This window comes from Cricetulus griseus (assembly GCF_003668045.3).
Source record: "Cricetulus griseus strain 17A/GY chromosome 1 unlocalized genomic scaffold, alternate assembly CriGri-PICRH-1.0 chr1_1, whole genome shotgun sequence".
In the NCBI taxonomy this organism is placed as follows: domain Eukaryota; kingdom Metazoa; phylum Chordata; class Mammalia; order Rodentia; family Cricetidae; genus Cricetulus; species Cricetulus griseus.
The window spans coordinates 52,849,239-52,868,647 of record NW_023276807.1 but is presented as its reverse complement, the minus strand read 5'-3'; the positions used below and the strand labels follow the sequence as shown (position 1 = coordinate 52,868,647).

Below are 19,409 nucleotides of genomic sequence, written 5' to 3'. Positions count from 1 at the left end.
AATAAAGCCAGGCCTTTATTTTGGATTCACTACAGAATTCCACCAGACCTTTAAGGAACTCACACTAATACTCCTTAAGTCACTGCATAAAACATAAAGGGAAGGAATGCTACCAATCTGATTTTTATACAGCCAGTATTAATCAACTACAAAACAAACAAAACAAAACACATTCTCTTCAAGCACACATGAGATGCTCTCCAAGAATGATCATGTTTTAGACCACAAACAAGTTTGCCTTTGTGTTGGTCTTATATATGAGTATTTTGCCCATATGTACTACAGGTATGCCTGAGCCTACAAAGACCAGAAGAAGGCATCGGATTTCCTAGAACCAGAGTTACAGACATTTGTGCACTACAGTGTGGATGTTGGAATCAAATCTGGTTCTTTGGAAAAACAGCCAGTGCTCTCAATAGATAAGTCATCTCTCTGAATCCCATAAAACAAGCTGTAACAACCTTTAAAAAAAAGGGGGGGGGAAATCACACCAATAATTTTTTTCTCCTACCATAATATAATAAAATGAGAAATCAGTAGGAAAAGGAAAACTGGGAGGTTAACAAATGAATGCAAATTAAGGAACACATGCTTCAACAACAGTGACATGAAAAAGAATTTGGAAGATAAGGAAGTAGTATTTGACTGTAATGAAGGGAAATTAATTATGATGGCAAAGGAAACCAGCTTGGTAACAGTTATCCCCCTGTTGTTATTTTTTAAAATTATTTTTGTCTGGACATGCCATTGAAGAATCCCTAATGGGACACATTCTACTCAACAGGGGACATGAGTGTACCTGAGAGACACACACAGGGTGATCTGTAGCCTTTGTTCCCTCTGAGCCCCTAGGTCCTTGTGACTTTGAATGTCATTCACATCCATATATATGTTCAAATATGAAACCCACCTTCTCACCTGGAAGCCACCCTAACTGAGAACTGCCTCTAGCCACTAAATCCTGTTAAGTCACATAGTACCAGCTGAGAGGAGGGAACATAGACTCCCTTTGAACAGCCTCAGCAATGTACCTTGGAAGGAATATTTGCTTTCTTACCAATGTGCAAAACAGCTTTGAGGTACAAACAGACACTCAGAAGACAAAAGTGGACTTAAAAATGAAGTTCTCTCAGTGAAAGGTGACTATTAACCCCTGTAACGATAAGTCTTTCCACCAATCAGCCACAGCCCCGATGCTACGTTAAGGTCCCAAGTAACACACAGAGACTTATATTAGGTACAATGCTGCTGGCCAATGACTAGGATTTCTTATCTGCTATCTCTGTCTTAAGTATCAACCATAACTATTAACCTATATATTTTATAAAGACTTATCTGATTGAGAATGCCAGCAGAATGTGTCCTCTCTTGTGGGGCTCACATGGCGGCTCCAGAGAAGAGAGGGGGAGGAAGAGGAAGAGAGCAACTTCCTGCTTGTCTCTGCTTATATTCTGAGTCTGCCTGCTATGTCACTTCCTGCCTGGATTACAAGACTTCTCTTTACTACATTTCCCAGAATTCTCCTTGACTCCTAGTCACACCTATCTTGTTTCCCTATTGGTCAACAGTACTTTATCAACCAATAAGATAAACAGAAGGATGTCCCCCATCAAACCCCATAGCCTTCATGCTCCTCTCTCTCGAGTCACCCCTCTAGCCACTTAGTAATGAAGTCCAATTCATGCTGCTTCCAAAGGAGTCTAGTCAAACATGGAACATCTCCTTTGGCATAATGTGTATTTGTGGCAGGGACGCAACTTACTATACAGCATAAATTAGCTTCAATCTGACTGCTGGGAGTATAGAGATCCATCACCATGCCCAGCTAAGACAGGAAATATGTTTTTCTTTACTTTTTTGTCCCCATATCTTCCTAAGTCTTTTTAATTTTTTATTTGGTTAATTTTGGTTATTTTCTAATTGCCAATAGATATATTCACTATACATGGTACTGTGTTACATCATGTCACTTTCACTTAATATCAATCCAGTTGATCCCCCAAATCTCCAGGTGGCCCTGTAATGTTTATTACAATATAGCTTATGGAATAATAGTTGCTTTAGGATCATCTGTAGTAAAAAAAGAAATATTATCAGAAGGACAGGAATTGAGCACACTGGGGCTTGGAAACCATTTCACTATTTTGGATCTTGGTCAAGTTTTCTAAGGATAAGGATGATTCTCTCTCCAAATGTCATAATTACAGCTCCAAGTCACTTAGACTGGTCCTAAGTGATTATCTGCATTCGTGTGTGTGTGTGTGTGTGTGTGTGTGTGTGTGTGTGTGTGTGTGTGTGTGTGTGTTCACTGCTTCTGCTTTAAGGTCATTTCAGTATTGCACAGTCCAATATTTAACCAGATAAAACAAATGTGTTTTTTAAAATCTTATTTTACATACCAATCCCAGTTCCCTCTCCCTCCTGTTCTCCCAATCCCCCCACCATCTACCCATTCCACCCCCATCCACTCCTCAGATCCTCAGAGAGGGTAAGGCCTCCCATGAGGAATCATCAAAGTCTGTCACATCATTTGGGGCCAGACCAAGGTCCTCCTCCATGCAGCTAGGTTGAGCAAGGTATCCCTCCATAGGGAATGGGCTCAAAAAGCCAGTTCATACATTTGGGACAAATACTCTTCCACAGCAGCCCCATTGACTGTCCAAGCCCCCCAACTTACCCACCCACATTCAGGGACCCTAGTTTGATCTTATGCAAGTTCTTCAGCTGTCAGTCTAGAGTCAGTGAGCTCCTGCTTGCTCAGCACAGCTGTTTCTGTGGGTTTCCCCAACATAGTCTTGACCCCTTTGTTCATCACTCTCTACAACTGGACTCCAGGAGTTCATCTTAGCTGTGAATCTCTGCTTCTGCTTCCATCAGCTACTGGACAAAGGCTCTATGATGGCATTTAAGGTAGTCATCAATCTCATTATAGGGGAAAGGCATTTAAGGTAGCCTCTCCACTATTGCTTAGATTCTTATCTGGGGTTATCCTTGTGTATTTCTGGGAATCTGCCCAGTGCCAGGTTTCTCGTTAAGCCCACAATGGCTTCCTCTATCAAGGTGTCTTTTTCCTTACTTTCCCTCTCTGTCCTTCCCCCAACTTGACCTTCCTCATCCTCTTGATCCCCTCATGTTGTCCTCCCTCCTCCCCTTGTCCCTCCTCAGGTCCTACTTCCCAAGTCCCTCCTGCCATGCTCCCAATTTACTCAGGAGATCTTGTCCCTTTCCCCTTCTCCATGGGACCATGTATGTTTCTCTTGGGATCCTCCTTGTTTCCTAGCTTCTTTGAGGTTGTGGATTGTAGACTGGTAATCCTTTGCTCTATGTCTAATGGTCACTTATGAGTGAGTACATACCATGTTTGTTTTTCTGTGTCTGGGTTGTCTCACCCAGGAAAACAAATGTTTCTAATCATAGGGAAAGGGGCAGAAAAAATGGTTTGATGCTATCCTTGACCTTTAGCTCGGTGTCTACAAACAATATCCCATGTGGCCCTTTACTGGCCAGTTAACCTCTTGATGACTGTGCTTCCTCTTATGTTAAGTGGGAATCATAACCTGTATGATGTAAGGCAGTAAGCAGATGAATTATTGAAGACTAGATGATCTATAATCTGCCCTCACATACTATTTTGAAGATTCCCATCCATTATTAATCACTCAATGCACTTACCTTGCATTATTAGAATATGGGGCTGGGGCTTGTAATTTTCCAATGTTACATGCATTTTGATAAGGTGAAAACAGATACATGCTATATAAAGTTTTTTAAATTGTGATGAATTTGACGTAAGTGGACTGAAGTGAAATATTTTAGGGTTTTGAAAATGATGAAATCTTCATGGTGGTGGCATTTGTTGCTGATGGGACTCTAGGGCTTCGGGGATTCAGTATTACAGAACTGGGTTTAACACTTACGATGCTTGATTACAGTCTCAAAGGTTCATGCCATGGAATAATGAATAATTTTTTGATAGTATGGACTTAAACTGCACCCACCTATATGACTGGCATATAGGAAACTAGCAGGTGGCCTCTCACCTTTGCTGTGATCTCCACCCTTCTATATGTAGTAGATGTGTTCTCCACTCTCCCCAATACATATGATATGCAGTAGATATGTTCTCCAACGTCTCTAATATGCAGTAGCTGTGTTCTTTGCCTGCCTTAAGATGTGTTAACTGTGTTCTCCATACACCCTAATATGTAACAGTGTATTTGTAGAAAAATGCAGTAAATCAAATACTGCTAGTGCTAAAACAACAGATATCAAAGAAGTGTTTATTTAACTGGAAAATAGAGATGGTTGCTAGAGTGTGTAACTTGACCAATGTAAGCCCATGACATGATGGAGTCCCCTAGATGGGCATTTGGAAACCAGAGAAATCATTCATAAAAGTATTTTAACAAGAGTCCTTACCAAGTGAAAGGTGTTTATATTTCCACATTCTTTTTACAAAATTGGCAATACTGAGAATCAGAAAGTTTCAGTTCTCAGATTTACTTTGTAGCCCTTTATGGCAGGGTGCCCTGTTGCTGTAAATTTCTCTTCCATTCCTTTATTACCTTTACTGGTGTTTTGTTAATTCTTTAGCATTTTGTGGGAGGAAGTTACAATATCCAAATGAAAACATTTCCTCCCCCTTTTCTTTAATATAGTTAGTACCTAGTAAACTATATACTTGATTGCATGGTATTAACACTTCAGAAATAATGTTTAAAAGTAGAGGTACCAGGCATGTTTCTACTGTTCTACTTGATTTTCTTTTATGTGTTCTTTACCTATTATTCTTAGGGTTTTCCAAAGCACATATTATTGAGCATTATGAAAAATTAATTTTTAGAGACCTACTATTGTCTGTTTCCATCTCAGAGTTTCAGAGCATGGCTACCTATTAAGATGTACTGAATAGCCCTGTAACTTGGCCTCCTACCACTAAATACCAATACAAAGTCAAACAAGAGATCAAAAAGGAAGAAAGAAAAAAAAGAAAGAAAGGAAGGAAGAAAGAAAGAAAGAAAGAAAGGAGAGAGAAAGAGAGAGAGAGAAGAGAGAGAGAGAGAGAGAGAGAGAGAGAGAGAGAGAGAGAGAGAGAGAGAGAGAGAGGAGAGAGAATACTTGCCCACAGTTTTACAACACTATGTAACTGTATCTATGTTGGCCTCCTATGGAGGTTGGAAGATATTTCATTGTTCATTTTGGGAGCAACAATGAGAAAGAAAATTTCTGCTAAGGCCACACAACAGCATAATAGACAACAGGGCCTCCCTGAAGTCAACAGTGACAAACTCACAAACGAAAGCTTCTCAAGCAACCACTCAGCAAATCACTGATCCAAAGACTGCTGGCCACAAGGCTTTGATGCCAAACTATGCCTATGTTATCCTTTTAGACTTATGGATCAGTTTATCTGAAGAATCATTTGGCATCTAGTTGGTAAGTCTTTATCATATGACTGTTCCATAACCTTCCAACTCATATCATCTTGTTCATCAAACAACCTCATGGTCCATGAACATTAACTATAATAATACATTTTATGGAGTCAAATTTACAAGAGTTGAATACTCAGTACTAAATGGGATGTCTTTAGCACACACACACACACACACACACACACACACACACACACACGTGCAAGGTCCAGGGAACTTGTAGAAAAGTGGGCAGAAAAAGTGTAGGGGAGAGAGAGAGAGAGAGAGAGAGAGAGAGAGAGAGAGAGAGAGAGAGAGAGAGAATGGGTGATGCCAAGGAAACAAGGCCTTCTAGACACAACAGGATTGTCACACATAGCACAGGGCATGTACAGGTTCAAACCTGATGCAGCCCCAATGCTGACAGGAGGGGGCAATTAACACAAGCTCCCATTCCTAACCAAGAAGCTATCTGCAACTGACATTTGCTTGCAGAGAAAAAAACTGTCTTCTTGAATGAAGTCTCACTGGGAATATTAACTGCACTTAAGGGTAGGTCCATACTTAGGAGTGGATGGCCAACATAAACTCAGTTGCATTTTGTAGACTTTTGTCTTGTATTGCTTTGGACATTTTATGGTTTCAAATTTTGTGGTTTTTTAATTTTTTTAATTTTAATTAGAAAGAAGATTATTTTACATGTCAATCCCAGGTCCCTCTCCCTCACCTCTTCCTCTGCCCCCCAAATAACACACTCCCTATCCCATACCCTTTCTGCTCCCCAAGGAGTATGAGGCCTTCCATAGGGGCTCTTCAGAGTCTGTCATATCCTTTGGGATAGGGCCTAGGCCAACCCCCTTGTGTCTAGGCTCAGGGGGGTATCCCTCTATGTGAAATGGACTCCCAAAGTCCATTTCTATGCTGGGGATAAGTACTGATCCACTACAAGGGGCCCCATATATTTCCAAGGTCTCCTCAGTGACACCCACATTCAAGGGGTCTGTATCAGTCCCATGCTGGCTTCCCAGCTATCAGTCTGGGAACCAAGAGCTATCCCTTGTTCAGGTCAGTTGTTTCTATGAGTTTCACCAGCCTGATCTTGACCCCTTTGCTGATCATACCTCCTTCTCTGCAACTGGATTTCAGTTCAAGATTTACCTGTGGGTGTCTGCTTCTACTTCCACTAGCTACTAGATGAAGGCTATAGGATGGCATATAAGTTAGTCATCAATCTCATTATCAGGGGATGGCATTTAAGGTAGCCTGTCTTCTGTTGCTTAGATTGTTAGTTGGTGCCATCTTTGTAGCTCTCCAGACATTTCCCTAGTGCCTTATTTCTCTTTAAACTTATAATGTCTCCCTCTATTATAGTATCGCTTATTGTGCTCTCTTCTGTTCTTCCCCCAACTCAACCTCCCTGCCCTATCATGTCATCCTACCCTCCTCTTCTCCTCTTCTCATTCTCCTAGTTCCCTCTCCCCTCCCCCATGCTCCCAATTTGGTCAGGAGATCTTGTCCCTTTCCCCTTTTCCAGGGTACCATGTATGTCTCTCTTAGGGTCCTCCTTGTTTACTAGCTTCTCTGGAAGTGTGCATTGTAGGCTGGTAATCCTTTATTCTGTGTCTAAAATCCACATATGAGTGAGTATATACCAAGTTTGTCTTTTTGTGACTGGGTTACCTCACTTAGAATGGTTTCTTCTAGTTCCATCCATTTGCCTGCAAATTTCAAGATTCCATTATTTTTTTCCCCACTGAGTAGTACTCATTGTGTAAATGTAACACATTTTCTCTATCCATTCTTCAGTCAAGGGGCATCTAGGTTGCTTCCAGGTTCTGTCTATTACAAATAATGCTGTGATGAACATAGTTGAACAGATGTCTTTGTTGTATGAATGTGCTTCTTTTGGGTATATGCCGAAGAGTGGAATTGTGGTAGACTGATTCCCATTTTCCTGAGGAATCGCCATACTGATTTCCAAAGTGGGTGTATAAGTTGGCACTCTCACCATTTGGACTTAAGTTTTGTGCATGACAATAGACATGGAGCTATCTGCAGTCTTCTACAAGCCAGCATCCAGTTATGCCAGCACCATTTGTTAAAGATGCTGTCTTTATTCCATTGTATATCTTTATCTTCTTTGTCAAAAATCAGGTGTTCATAGGTGTACAGGTTAGTATCAGGATTTTCTACTTGATTCCATTGGTCTACCTATCTATTTTTGTGCCAATACCAAGCTGTTTTCAGGACTATAGATCTATAATATCTTGAAATCAGGGATGGTGATGCCTCCGGAAGTTCTTTTATTGTACAGGGTAGTTTTGGCTATCCTGGGTCTTTTGTTTTTCCATATAAAGTTCAGATTTGTTTTTCAAGGTCTGTGAAGCATTGTGCTGGGATTTTGATGGGAATTGCATTGAATCTGTAGATTGCTTTTGGTAAGATTTCCATTTTTACTAAGTTGATCCTACCTATCCAAGAACATGGGAGATCCTTTAATTTCTTTCTTTAGAGACTCAAAATTCTTACGGTACAGGTCTTTCACTTTTTTGGTTAGCTTTACCCCAAGGTATTTTATGTTGTTTGTGGCCATTGTAAAGGGTGATGTTTCTCTTATTTCTTTCTCAGCACATTTATCATCCATATATGGTAGGGCTACTGATTTTTTTGAGTTAATCTTGTATCCTACCACTTTGCTGAAGGTGTTTATTAGCTGTAGGTGTCCCCTGGTAGATTTCTTTTTTTGGTTCACTTATGTAGACTATCATATCATCTGCAAACAGTGAAAGCTTGATTTCTTCCTTTCCAATTTTTCCCCTCAATCTTTTTTTGTTGTTGTTGTCTTATTACTTTAGCTAGAAATTCAAGTACAATATTGAAGAGATATGTAGAGAGTGGACAGCCTTGTCTTGTTTCTGATTTTAGAAGAATCTCTTTAAATTTCTCTCCATTCAGTTTGATGTTGGCTGTTGGTTTGCTGTATATTGCTTTTATCATGTTTAGATATGTTCCTGTTATTCCTGTTCTCTCCAAGATCTTTATCCTGAAGGGAAGTTGGATTTTGTCAAAGGCTTTTTTCAGCATCTAGTGAGATGATCATGTAGGTTTTTTTTCTTTTTCAGTTTGTTTATATGGTGGATTACATTGATAGATTTTCGAATGTTGAACCAACCCTGCATCCCGGGGATGAATCCTACTTGATCATGGTGGATGATTTTTCTATGTTCTTGGATTTGATTTGCCAATATTTTGTTGAGTATTTTTGCATAGATGTACATGAGAGATATTGGTCTGTAGTTTACTTTCTTTTTCTTTTCTCTTTCTGTGTGGCTTGGATACCAAGGTAATTGTAGGCTTGTAAAAAGAGTTTGGCAATAATCCTTCTGCTTCTATTGTGTGGAACCATTTGAGGAGTATTGGTATTAGCTCTTCTTTGAATTTCTGGTAGAATTCTACACTGAAGCCATCTGGCCCTGGGCTATTTTGGCTGGAAAACTATTGATGACTGCTTCTATTTCATTAGAGGTTATAGGTCTGTTTAAGTTGCTTATCTGTTCTTGATTCAATTTTGGCAAGTGATATCTGTCCAGAAAATTGTCCATCTCCTTTAAATTTTTGAGTTTTGTGGATTACAGATTGGATTTCCTCAGTGTCTGTTGTTATGTCCCCCTTTTCATTTCTGATTTTGTTAATTTGCATTTTCTCTCTCTGCTTTTTGTTTAGTTTGGATAGAGGTTTGTCTATCTTTTTGATTTTCTCAAAGAACCAACTCTTTGGTACATTGATTCTTTGAATTTTTTTCTTTGTTTTGACTTTATTGATTTCTGCCCTCAGTTTGATTATTTCCTGGCATCTACTCCTCCAGGATGAATTTGCTTCCATTTTTTCTAGAGCATTCAGCTGTGATGTCAAGTCTCTGGTGTGACTATTCTCTAGTTTCTTCATGTGAGCACTTAGAGCTATGAACTTTCCTCTTAGCACTGCTTTCAAAGTGTCCCATAAGTTTGGGTATGTTGTGTCTTCATTTTCATTGAATTCCAGGAAGTCTTTAATTTCTTTCTTTATTTCTTCATTTCGACAGGAGTGGTGCAATTGGGCATTGTTCAATTTCCATGAGTTGGTAGGTTTTCTGCAATTAGTGCTGTTTTTGAATTCTAACTTTAAAGGATGGTGGTCTGATAAGACACAGGGGGTTATTCCATTTGTTTTGTACCTGTTGAGGTTTCTTATGTTGCTGAGAATGTGGTCAATTATAGAGAAGGTTCAATGTGATGCTGAAAAGAAGGTATATTCTTTTGAGTTTGCATGGAATGTTCTATAGATGTCTGTTAATCCCAGTTGGGTCATAACTTCTGTTAGTTCCTTTATCTCTTTGTTAAGTTTCTGTCTGGTGGTCCTGCCCATTGGTGAGAGTAGGGTGTTGAGGTCTCCCAGGATAACTGTGTGAGGTCTTATTTGTGATTTGTGTTTTAATAATGTTTCTTTTACGAATGTTGGCTCCTTTGTATTTGGGGCATAGTTGTTTAGAAGTGAGACTTTTTCCTGATGGATTTTTCTGTGTTGAATATGAAATGACCTTCTTCATCTCTTTTTATTGATTTTAATTTAAAGTCTAATTTGTTAGATACTAGGATAGCTACCCCAGCTCGTTTCTTGGGTCCATTTGATTGGAATATCTTATCCCAACCCTTTACTCTGAGGTAATGTCTGTCTTTGAATTTGAGGTGTGTTTCTTGTATGCAGCAGAAGGATGGATTCTGTCTTTGTATCCACTATTTTAACCTGTGTCTTTTTATAGGCGAGTTAAGACCATTCATATTGAGGGAAATTAAGGTCCATTGAGGGTTTATTCTTGTTTGTTTTTGATTTGTTGTTGGTAGTGGTATTGTATGTGGATTTACCTGGCTTTTTCTTTTGTGTTTTGATAAAGTGGGAATATCTATTACCTATGTTTTTGTGAGTGTAGTTAATTTCCTTAGGTTGGAGTTTTCCTTCCAGTACTTTCTGTAGGGCTGGGTTAGTAGTTACATATTGTTTAAATCTGGTTTTGTCGTGGACTAGCTTGTTTTCTCCATTTATAGTGATTGAAAGCTTTTCTGGGTATAGTAGTCTGGGCTGGCATCCGTGTTCTCTTAGAGTTGGTAAAATACCTATCCAGGTCCTTCTGATTTTCAGAGTTTCCATGGAGAAGTCAGGTGTAATTCTGATAGATTTGGCTTTATATTTTTCTTGGACTTTTTCCTTTGCTGCTCTTAATATTCTTTCTTTATTCTTCATGTTTGGTGTTTTAATTATTATGTGATGAGGGGACTTTCTTTTGTGGTCCACTATATTTGGTGTTCTGTAGGCTTCTTGTACTTTAATTGGCATGTCTTTCTTTAGGTTGGGAAAGTTTTCTTCTATGATTATGTTGAATATGTTTTCTGCACCTTTGAGTTGGCTTTCTTCACCTTCTTCTATAACTATTATCCTTAGGCTTGGTCTTTTCACAGTGTCCCCTATTTCCTGGATATTTTGTGTTAAGGATTTGTCTTTGCTTGATGAATTTATTTCCTCTAGTTTATCTTCAGAGTCTGAGATTCTGTCTTCCATCTGTTGTATTCTATTGGTTATGCATCTGTGGTTCCTGATTGTTCACTCAGCCTTTCCCCTTCCAGCATTCCCTTGGTTTGTGTTTTCTTTATTGTCTGTATTTCAGTTTTCAGGTCTTGAGCCATAATCAACTCCTCTGATTCCCATGCCCAGTGTCTTCAGCAGTAGGGATGTAACCTCAACCTCTGAGAGTCAACCCAGTGCAACGGAAAGAGTTTATATTGTTCTAGGATCACTAGATCCTTCCTAAACAACAACTCAAATGGCAAGATTTAAAGGGATTCTAATAGCACTCATAACTTAGAAGTAAAAACATCTATCTAATTGGACTTAAAACCTCACTCAACAGGAGGGAAATCATGCCTGGTATTGGAAACCTAACCTATCGCTTGGTGCTAGTAAAGTCATGGGTCTTAGAGAACCTATTATCAGATGAGCATAATTCCTAAGTGCCTTCTACAATATTCTTATACCAACAGATTATTTAGTGCAGCTCCCAGCCACATCAGAGAAGCTTCTCTTTGCAGCAAACAGTTACCATCACAGAAAACCAAATTGTTCATAATGCAGAGATCAATTGATTGTGGGGTACCAAGGCCCAACATACACACCTCCAATACAAATGCTGCCCCCAAAGCTCAGGGCACATCAAAGAGGAGATGGTGGGAAGGTTGGAGAAGCCAGAGGACCAGGAAGTCTGGTGTGAGATTAGATCTCTTAGAAATGATGTGAAATCTACACTCATGATACCTCAACAATATGGCTGCCTCAATAAGAAATGAACAAGAACAACAATAAACACACTACATGTGGAAGGGGAAATACTGCAGGATCCAGACCCTAAAATATGAACTATAGGCACAAGGACTATTCAAAGAATGACAGATAGTTTGCCCAGGGATGAGCCCCTAAATGGTTATTTAGTACAAAGTGGTCATCCCTGAAGTTGTATATACATAAGTCACACGAGACGGACTGAACACATTGTTTGTATAGATTTGGGATGCGTAGGGAAGTGGGAATGGATCTGGAACAAGTGGAGGGAAGTATATATGATCAAAATACACAGTATAAGATTCTTGAAGAACTAGTAAATATGATAATAATAAAGAGAAGGAATTGTTAGTGTCAGCTATATGCAACTGTTGGTGTGCATTAAGCAAAATACTTAGTTCTCTGAGAAGCAAACCCTGCAAAATTGTTCACTCTTGGTATTATGTCACAGACTGTCAGTGCCTGACTTGCTCTCTTCTAACAAATACTGACTTTTAAAATCATATCCTTTTCTTTGTGGTGAAGATGATGACAGAATGCCATGTGAGTTATTGCTGGCAGCCTCTGGCTCACTGCAGGACCATCCAAGAATGAAAGGACTTGCATTGGCAGCTGGTACATTCTTTATTAACCATAAGGAATCATATGCTCTTCTAATTTAATTGTTAAAGGAGATTTCAGTAACTTTGAGGATATGCTATGTCTCCTAAAAGAGTCAGAACTAAGTCAGGAGAGAGAGAGAGAGAGGGAGAGAGAGAGAGAGAGAGAGAGAGAGAGAGAGAGAGAGAGAGAGAGAGAGAGAGAGAGAGAGTGTTACAGAGATGTGGGACCTTGGGTAGACACTGTCCAAAAGAGAAATACACTGTCCAAAATAGAAAACATCTATTTTTGGTTCATTAACCTTTCTGTGCACCTTCTAGCTAATTTATTACCATTGTTGCCTGGCTCTGTGATTATGCTTGTAGGAAAAATACTTTGACATTTTTCCTTATCAATTTGTAATGTTATTTCTCTACTACATTATATATTAGCACAACGCTCCTGGCAACAACCAGAGTTTATACTTTCTAAAAGCCATGGTTTTGAGTTATACAAATGCCCTATCCCTGACTTCTTTTCTGCCAATACAATCATTTCTGTATGTAGAAAATTATATTCTAGTTATTAAGAACATGAACTGAGAACCGAACAAAAACAAAGGGGATGAAAAAGCCCTGGGGTGTTCTGCAACAAGCTTATGACAACTCTACACAGCACTGGAGTGTGTGTGTGTGTGTGTGTGTGTGTGTGTGTGTGTGTGTGTGTGTGTGTATGTGTGTGTGTGTGTGTGTGTGTGTAAAGAAGATAGGAAAAATGGACTAATGAACTTCACTAAAGGAAAATGAGCAAGTGGCATTCTTCAGACCATTCAGAAGCCTTGATTTATGCACCTAGAGTAAGGAGGGAAGAAAACACTTGTTGTACTGGTCCAGCTTGGTTACTCAATCTGCATATGAGATGCTATGAAGGAAACTACTGCATTGAAAATGAAGTTCATGAATTGCATGAGTTTATTTTGGGGAGAAGGCAGGGAGCAAATATAAAATGTTTATGTAAACAAAAGCAACAGAAAGATAGCAATAGTTGTATCACTCAGAGAGACAAAACCCCATTTTTTATATCGTCCTTCCCTACCAGGTAACTCAATTTGTTAAGATAACATGAGTCTTCAGCAAAGACCAAGAAAATCAGGTAAACAACTATAGATAATTGACTTACACTGTGAGCAACATGGAATATTGTATCACTTGGGAAACCACTATTTGTGGAACATTTAATTTAATCACCTTCAACACTCAGTCTTTATAGTCATCCTGTGTAGAAGGTATCTTGATTATTTTCCCACTTTTCAATTGAAATAAAAAATAAAACTAGTAAATTTAGATGAATAGTCCTTTATTTACACTCAATAATGAGGTTCAAGCCATCTTGCTATGGAGACTTGGCTGGTATCTCAGAGGGTAAAATCCTTGCCTTACAAACATGATGACCTGAATTAAATCCCTGGAACCCATGTACAAACCAGGTGTAGGCTAGGGAGATGGCTCACAAGTAAGGAGATGTAGGCTCAAATCTCTAGAACCCATATAAAAAGCTGGGTGTGGTCACTGTGCATTGTAAATCTAGGGCTTACAGGGGAGGACAGAGACAGGATGGCTGCACTTGATGGCCACAAACCCAGCTCCAGATTTTGTGAAAGACCTTACATCAAGGGAATAAGACAGGAAGTGGTAGAGCAGGACACTCAGTGTCCTTGTTGGGCCTTCATATACACAAATATGTGTTCATGACACACATGTGCAAAAACTACACAAAACACATGTGTTAGCTGTGTGTGATCCTGGTGCTGGAGAGGTTATGTCAAGGGGGGGTGCTCTCAGGCTTTCTGGCTAGCCAGCCTAGCCTAATTGGTGAGCTTCAGGCCAAGGAAGAAAGACTTAGGACAGTCAAGATTGAAATCTGACATGTATGTACACATGTACACACTTGAACACATGCATATGTGTATACACCCACATAAACATTCATGAGAGCATGCATGCATGTGCACGCTCATGTACACACACACACACACACACACACACACACACACACACACACACACAGAGGCTTGCAAGGTATGGCTACTTAGAATTCAAGAATGTAGCAGAAATGGGGAAAGGTTACTATTAACTTTCTAACCTACCTGTCTCTAGTAGATGAGTAAATTTTCAACCCAGAGGTACCCACTCTGTCCTCATAGGAGAGGAACATACTTATATCTCAACACAAGGGACAGAAGAGAATCCGACCAGATTTGGACTCACAAAATTCCCCTAGTTTATCACTATACTCTTACACCTGTGTAAACTTATTCTTATCCAAGACTATGAACTTCCAACAAACTCAGCATGAAAATGCACAGGCTTACTAATTTTAGGGCCCTGTTTTCTTGTGGAGACTCCTCCATTTCATAAAATTGTATGCTTGAACCAGTTACTTTCTATTGTTTGGATAACCTACCAAAGGCAACTTACAGGAGAAAGGGTTTATTTTAGCTTACTGTTGCAGAGGGATGGAGTCCAACATGATGGAACAGGCAAAGCACAGACAGGAAGTTGACTGACCACAGTTTCTCCACACACAGGAAGCACTGAGGGGTGGACAGGAAACAAGGTGAGGCTATGCAATCTCAAAGCCCACCCCCTAGTAGAATACTTCTTCTAGCAAGGCTCTATTTACCTCCTAATCTCCTGAAACAATGTCATAAACCAAGTATTCAAATAGATGAGCCACTGGGGGACATTTTTTTCATTCAAACAACAATGCTTTTCTTGTATTGGTTTATCATTTTTTATGGGGATTTCATTCATGAACCAAGTCATAGCTTTGGAAAGATCTTGTCTTCTCTCCATGCATAACACAAAGTCTGGCCCTACATCCACAGGCCCATCTCCAAATCCCATGCTTTCACATCACATTCAAAGAGTCATTCAATTTATGGTGAAGTGTGAACATCATCTATAATAACTATATATATATATATATATATATATATATATATATATATTCACTCATATAAAATAAGAGTGAAGGAAATACTAGGTGAGTTTCCAGAGTCCACTACCAAAATGTAACTAATCGGACCAGAGCACATATTTTACCATCAGTTAACTCCAAAGCAACACTGACACCATCTTGAAGGATTCTCAGAGCCTTTATACAGTGAAGTACCCATATAAAAATTACAGTAATATTTGGAAACATGTACAATTCAATCTATAGCAGTTCCTGAATTTCCATTCCACTTGATTCTCGTCCATGAGCCTGAGTGTGAGCAAAGATTCTCCAAGCTCCTCTGGTTCTGATTGTCCTCTACATTACAAGGTATACAAGACTTTATAAAGATATTCTTCCCATGCTGTCATCTCATATATGTCTAAGACTATCATTAAAATAGTTTAAGTTATATCATTCAATATCATGTAAGGATGTCCCATGTGTTTGAAGAACTTAGTGCTCTCTGAACTGAGATTAGACATCCCGATACTTTCATCCTTAACTACCACTGTCATCACTCTTTCCTGAGCTTTTTATAACAACTGGTCCTTGAAAACTTTGGATACTAGAAAGGATAAAGAGGTTACTAGGTGACTCCATCATGGTTCAAATTACTTGTGGGGTGAGGATGTAGTATCCATTTCTCTTTTATAATAAGTGCCAGCCATTGAGAGTCACTGTTTGTAAGCTACAACCCGAGACACATCAAGTGCCTCACGCTGGGCTCTATTGGTTTTCTACATTAGCATATAGTTGCTTTCTCTGCTCCAAAAAATGCCCCCAAGACAACACTGCTGTCAAAAATGTGAGGTCCCCTTAGTGGGAGGTCAATAGCATCTCCATATCCACAGTCAGGAAGAAGAAATGAGATGCCATGCATGCCACCCACTAATCATCCACCTTTCAAGGCTTGATATGGCAATTTTCCCTGAGGATGCAGAAGCTGACAGAAATGCTTTCCGGGTGGAAAACAGGCTTGTAAACCTGCCCAACTTATTATTTTCTGCCTGAAAGCAATAAACATCTGTTTCCTTGATAAAGTAACTAGGCTCAGATCAGAGGGGAGCAAAGCTATTTAGTTCAGCTCCAATTATGGATTCTTCTAGAGAATATCACCCTGAGGGCTCTGTACTGTGACATATTGAACATTACCCCAAACCCTCCAGATTCCCCTATGCATCATCAGCCCAAATTCTATGCTGTGAGACATTTCTTCATGCTACAAAATGTTGGCAGATGTTATTGAGCACAGAATGTAGAGAATAGATGCCCACTGCTCTGAGATGCTGTGGACTAGACTAGACCAAAGCTTAAGGAAGAGATACTTTCTCAATTAATAAACTTCACTCTGGAACCCATTTATTATATCCTATATGTCAATAAAATCTAGAAAGAGGCTGAATGTTTATCTTTATTTTTATATCTGTATCTCATTACCATATGCAGAACACTTTGACTCTTGATTACTGGCTAATAAAAAAGTATTCTATCTTAGGCTATTCTAAAATCACAAAAACATTTCTTTATCATTCAACTTTCAATAAAATATTTTGAAGGTTGCCTAAGTGCAATAGTGGAGGTGGATAAGGAAAAGAGCAAGCTGTAATTGTTCTGATCAAGTCATTGCAAATGGCTGAATTTGGACCAACCAGCAAGAAAACTTTTTGAGTATTATGGCTTAAGACAAACTTCTTGTTGCTGATGGTGTATTTAAAGGAATATTAAGAAAGAAAATCTCATAATTCCTGACCTGTAAATTTATATTTCAGGTGATAAGTAACATTTGTAGTATAGAAGAAGACTGTATAATGTAGAGAAGAAATGGGAATTAGGAAAGCAAGAGACATAATGATAGAAGACAATTGGAGGAAGATGACCAGAATGAGGAGCAAATAACCAGAGAACTGAGCAAAATCTTAGAAGGTAAGAGAGCTGGTCAAACAGATATGGAAATAGAATCAAGAAAGACAGAAATGGCAGAAGCAAGAGCATGCCAGGAAAGTTCAATGAGCAACATGGACACTAATGTGTCTAGGAAGGAGTGCTTGCAGGAAAGAAGTGGGATGTGACATCAGAAAACTGCCTGGGCTAAAGGAGGGGAGTTATGTAGATTCTTTAGGTGTAATGAATAATGTTCCCAAGATATTAAGCAATGGGATTCACATGATCTGAATCCCATTTTTAAAGGATGCCTTATAGAAATAGATTGGAGATATTGGGTAATCAGTGTAGAATCAAGGAATGGTTACAGAGGCTAGGCATCTAAGCAAGAGGCTTGGAAAAGTGGGAAATGGAGGAAGCACAGGATTCTGCAACACTTTGAAGAGTCAATGATTACACTTGCTAGGTTTGAAAGAAGGGAACATGAAGGATGTGTTGAGATGTTCTGACCTGGAGAGAATGTGAAGACATACAAGTAGGATGGGGAAACAACTTAAGGAAAAACATCAGTGTCTATTAGCTACCTCATATAGATGTTGCACAAGCAATTGGATATATAAAGCCCAGATTTCAGGCAAACGATGTGAGATGGAGTCATCAACTTTGGAATTGTTTTGTATTCAAAGCCATGCTTCTGGAGGATACCACCACAATTACAGTTAAGAATCAAAGATTGAAGCCAGGTGTTGTGGATGGGGGCATGCTTTTAATTCCACTATTCAGAAGGCAGAGGCAGGCAGCTCTCTCTCTCTCTCTCTCTCTCTCTCTCTCTCTCTCTCTCTCTCTCTCTCTCTCTCTCTCTCTGTGTGTGTGTGTGTGTGTGTGTGTGTTGAGCTCAGGAACACACTGAGGTTAACAGGACTAAAAAGAAGACCCAATAAAAAGGACCAAGGTGAGTTGTTGATAGCATGGACAACAAGCCAAAACAATGCATTGTTCTAAGTCCTAGGTGAACAAGCTGTCAAATGCACTGAGTACCAACAGTCAGGTGGAGATCAGAGCTGGTCACTGGGCTAAGCATGTGAATCTGATCAGTGACCTCGGGGAAAGCTAGTTGAGAGGATAGTATTGACTTGGAGAGAAGACAGACAGATGGGATATTCGTGCAGGACAGAGTAGCTGGGAATGTGAGCACAAATTGAGTCACTCATGGTCATACCTCTGATGGAAGATGCAGAGAAGGAGGTGCAGGTGATGATGTGTTTGGCAGAATCCCTCTAGGGTACTTGGTAAGGTGAGAAGCAAGGTCATCAGGTGAAAATGATAAAGATGGGGTGGAATGTTTGCAAGAGGGTGTGAGAAGTCATTGGGCCAGGAACATGGGCATCAGCTGGAAGTCCACTGGACACACACTCTCAATACCCAGGACAGAATGAAAAGCTGTATATGAACAAGAATTCCAGGTGTCTCATCTATAAATGAGGGGAAAGGATAATAGCAACATATGCATCGAGGTGGTAGTTTCAACAATAAACACATAACATTCGCCGAGCTCTCATCACTCAGGTCTTGGTAAGAAACAGAATCCACTCAGATGGTTTCACTAAGTAGTTCTCAAGTCCAGCTTCATTATCTGCAGAGCTGTTGAACAATGAGCCTCTCCACAGGCCTGTAACACTGCTCTCAGGGGCATGAGAGCAGAAGCATTGGTAGCTGTCTAAGGATTCCATGGTGACTATAATGTGCAGCATGGCTTGCAAACCACCAACGTATGTGGTGTGACTGCAAGGAGGGGCTACTCACAGGGATCTGGGCAGAGTTAGAAAGTGAAAATGGGAAATAGAAGCACTCAGGGACCAGCAAATGGAGGAAAAGCATTAACTTACCAAGGTGTAGGAACGAAAAGAGGAAACAGTCCTACTTCAGGGAATGAAGAGCAGCCTGGTGGGATTTAGAAGGAGGGACTGGATTGCTTCCAGGTAGTGAGCAAATTAGGACCCAGAAGGACTTAATTATCTCCTCTTCCCATCCTGGGTCTTACGATGTTTCCTCCCATTGGCTGGCTCCCAGATGAAGCTGGCAATGCATCTTGGGGTTTGTAGTTCTTCACTGTGGTTTGTAGTCCTGAGAAGCAAGGAAACCAGAGAAAGGTTGCTGGGAAGGCAGATG

General features: G+C 39.8%; 1 long non-coding RNA gene across 1 annotated transcript in view; it reads right to left on the bottom strand.

The window, feature by feature from the left end:
• Window positions 1-19,254, bottom strand: part of LOC107978047 — a 30,929-nt gene extending 11,675 nt beyond the window's left edge. Inside the window, exons 1-2 of the long non-coding RNA XR_003479832.2 lie at window positions 19,127-19,254; window positions 14,863-14,952 (exon numbers count right to left, since the gene is read on the bottom strand). This is a non-coding gene — a long non-coding RNA (uncharacterized LOC107978047). The remainder of the gene's footprint in view (window positions 1-14,862; window positions 14,953-19,126) is intronic.
• Between the last annotated feature and the right edge of the window lie 155 nt (window positions 19,255-19,409).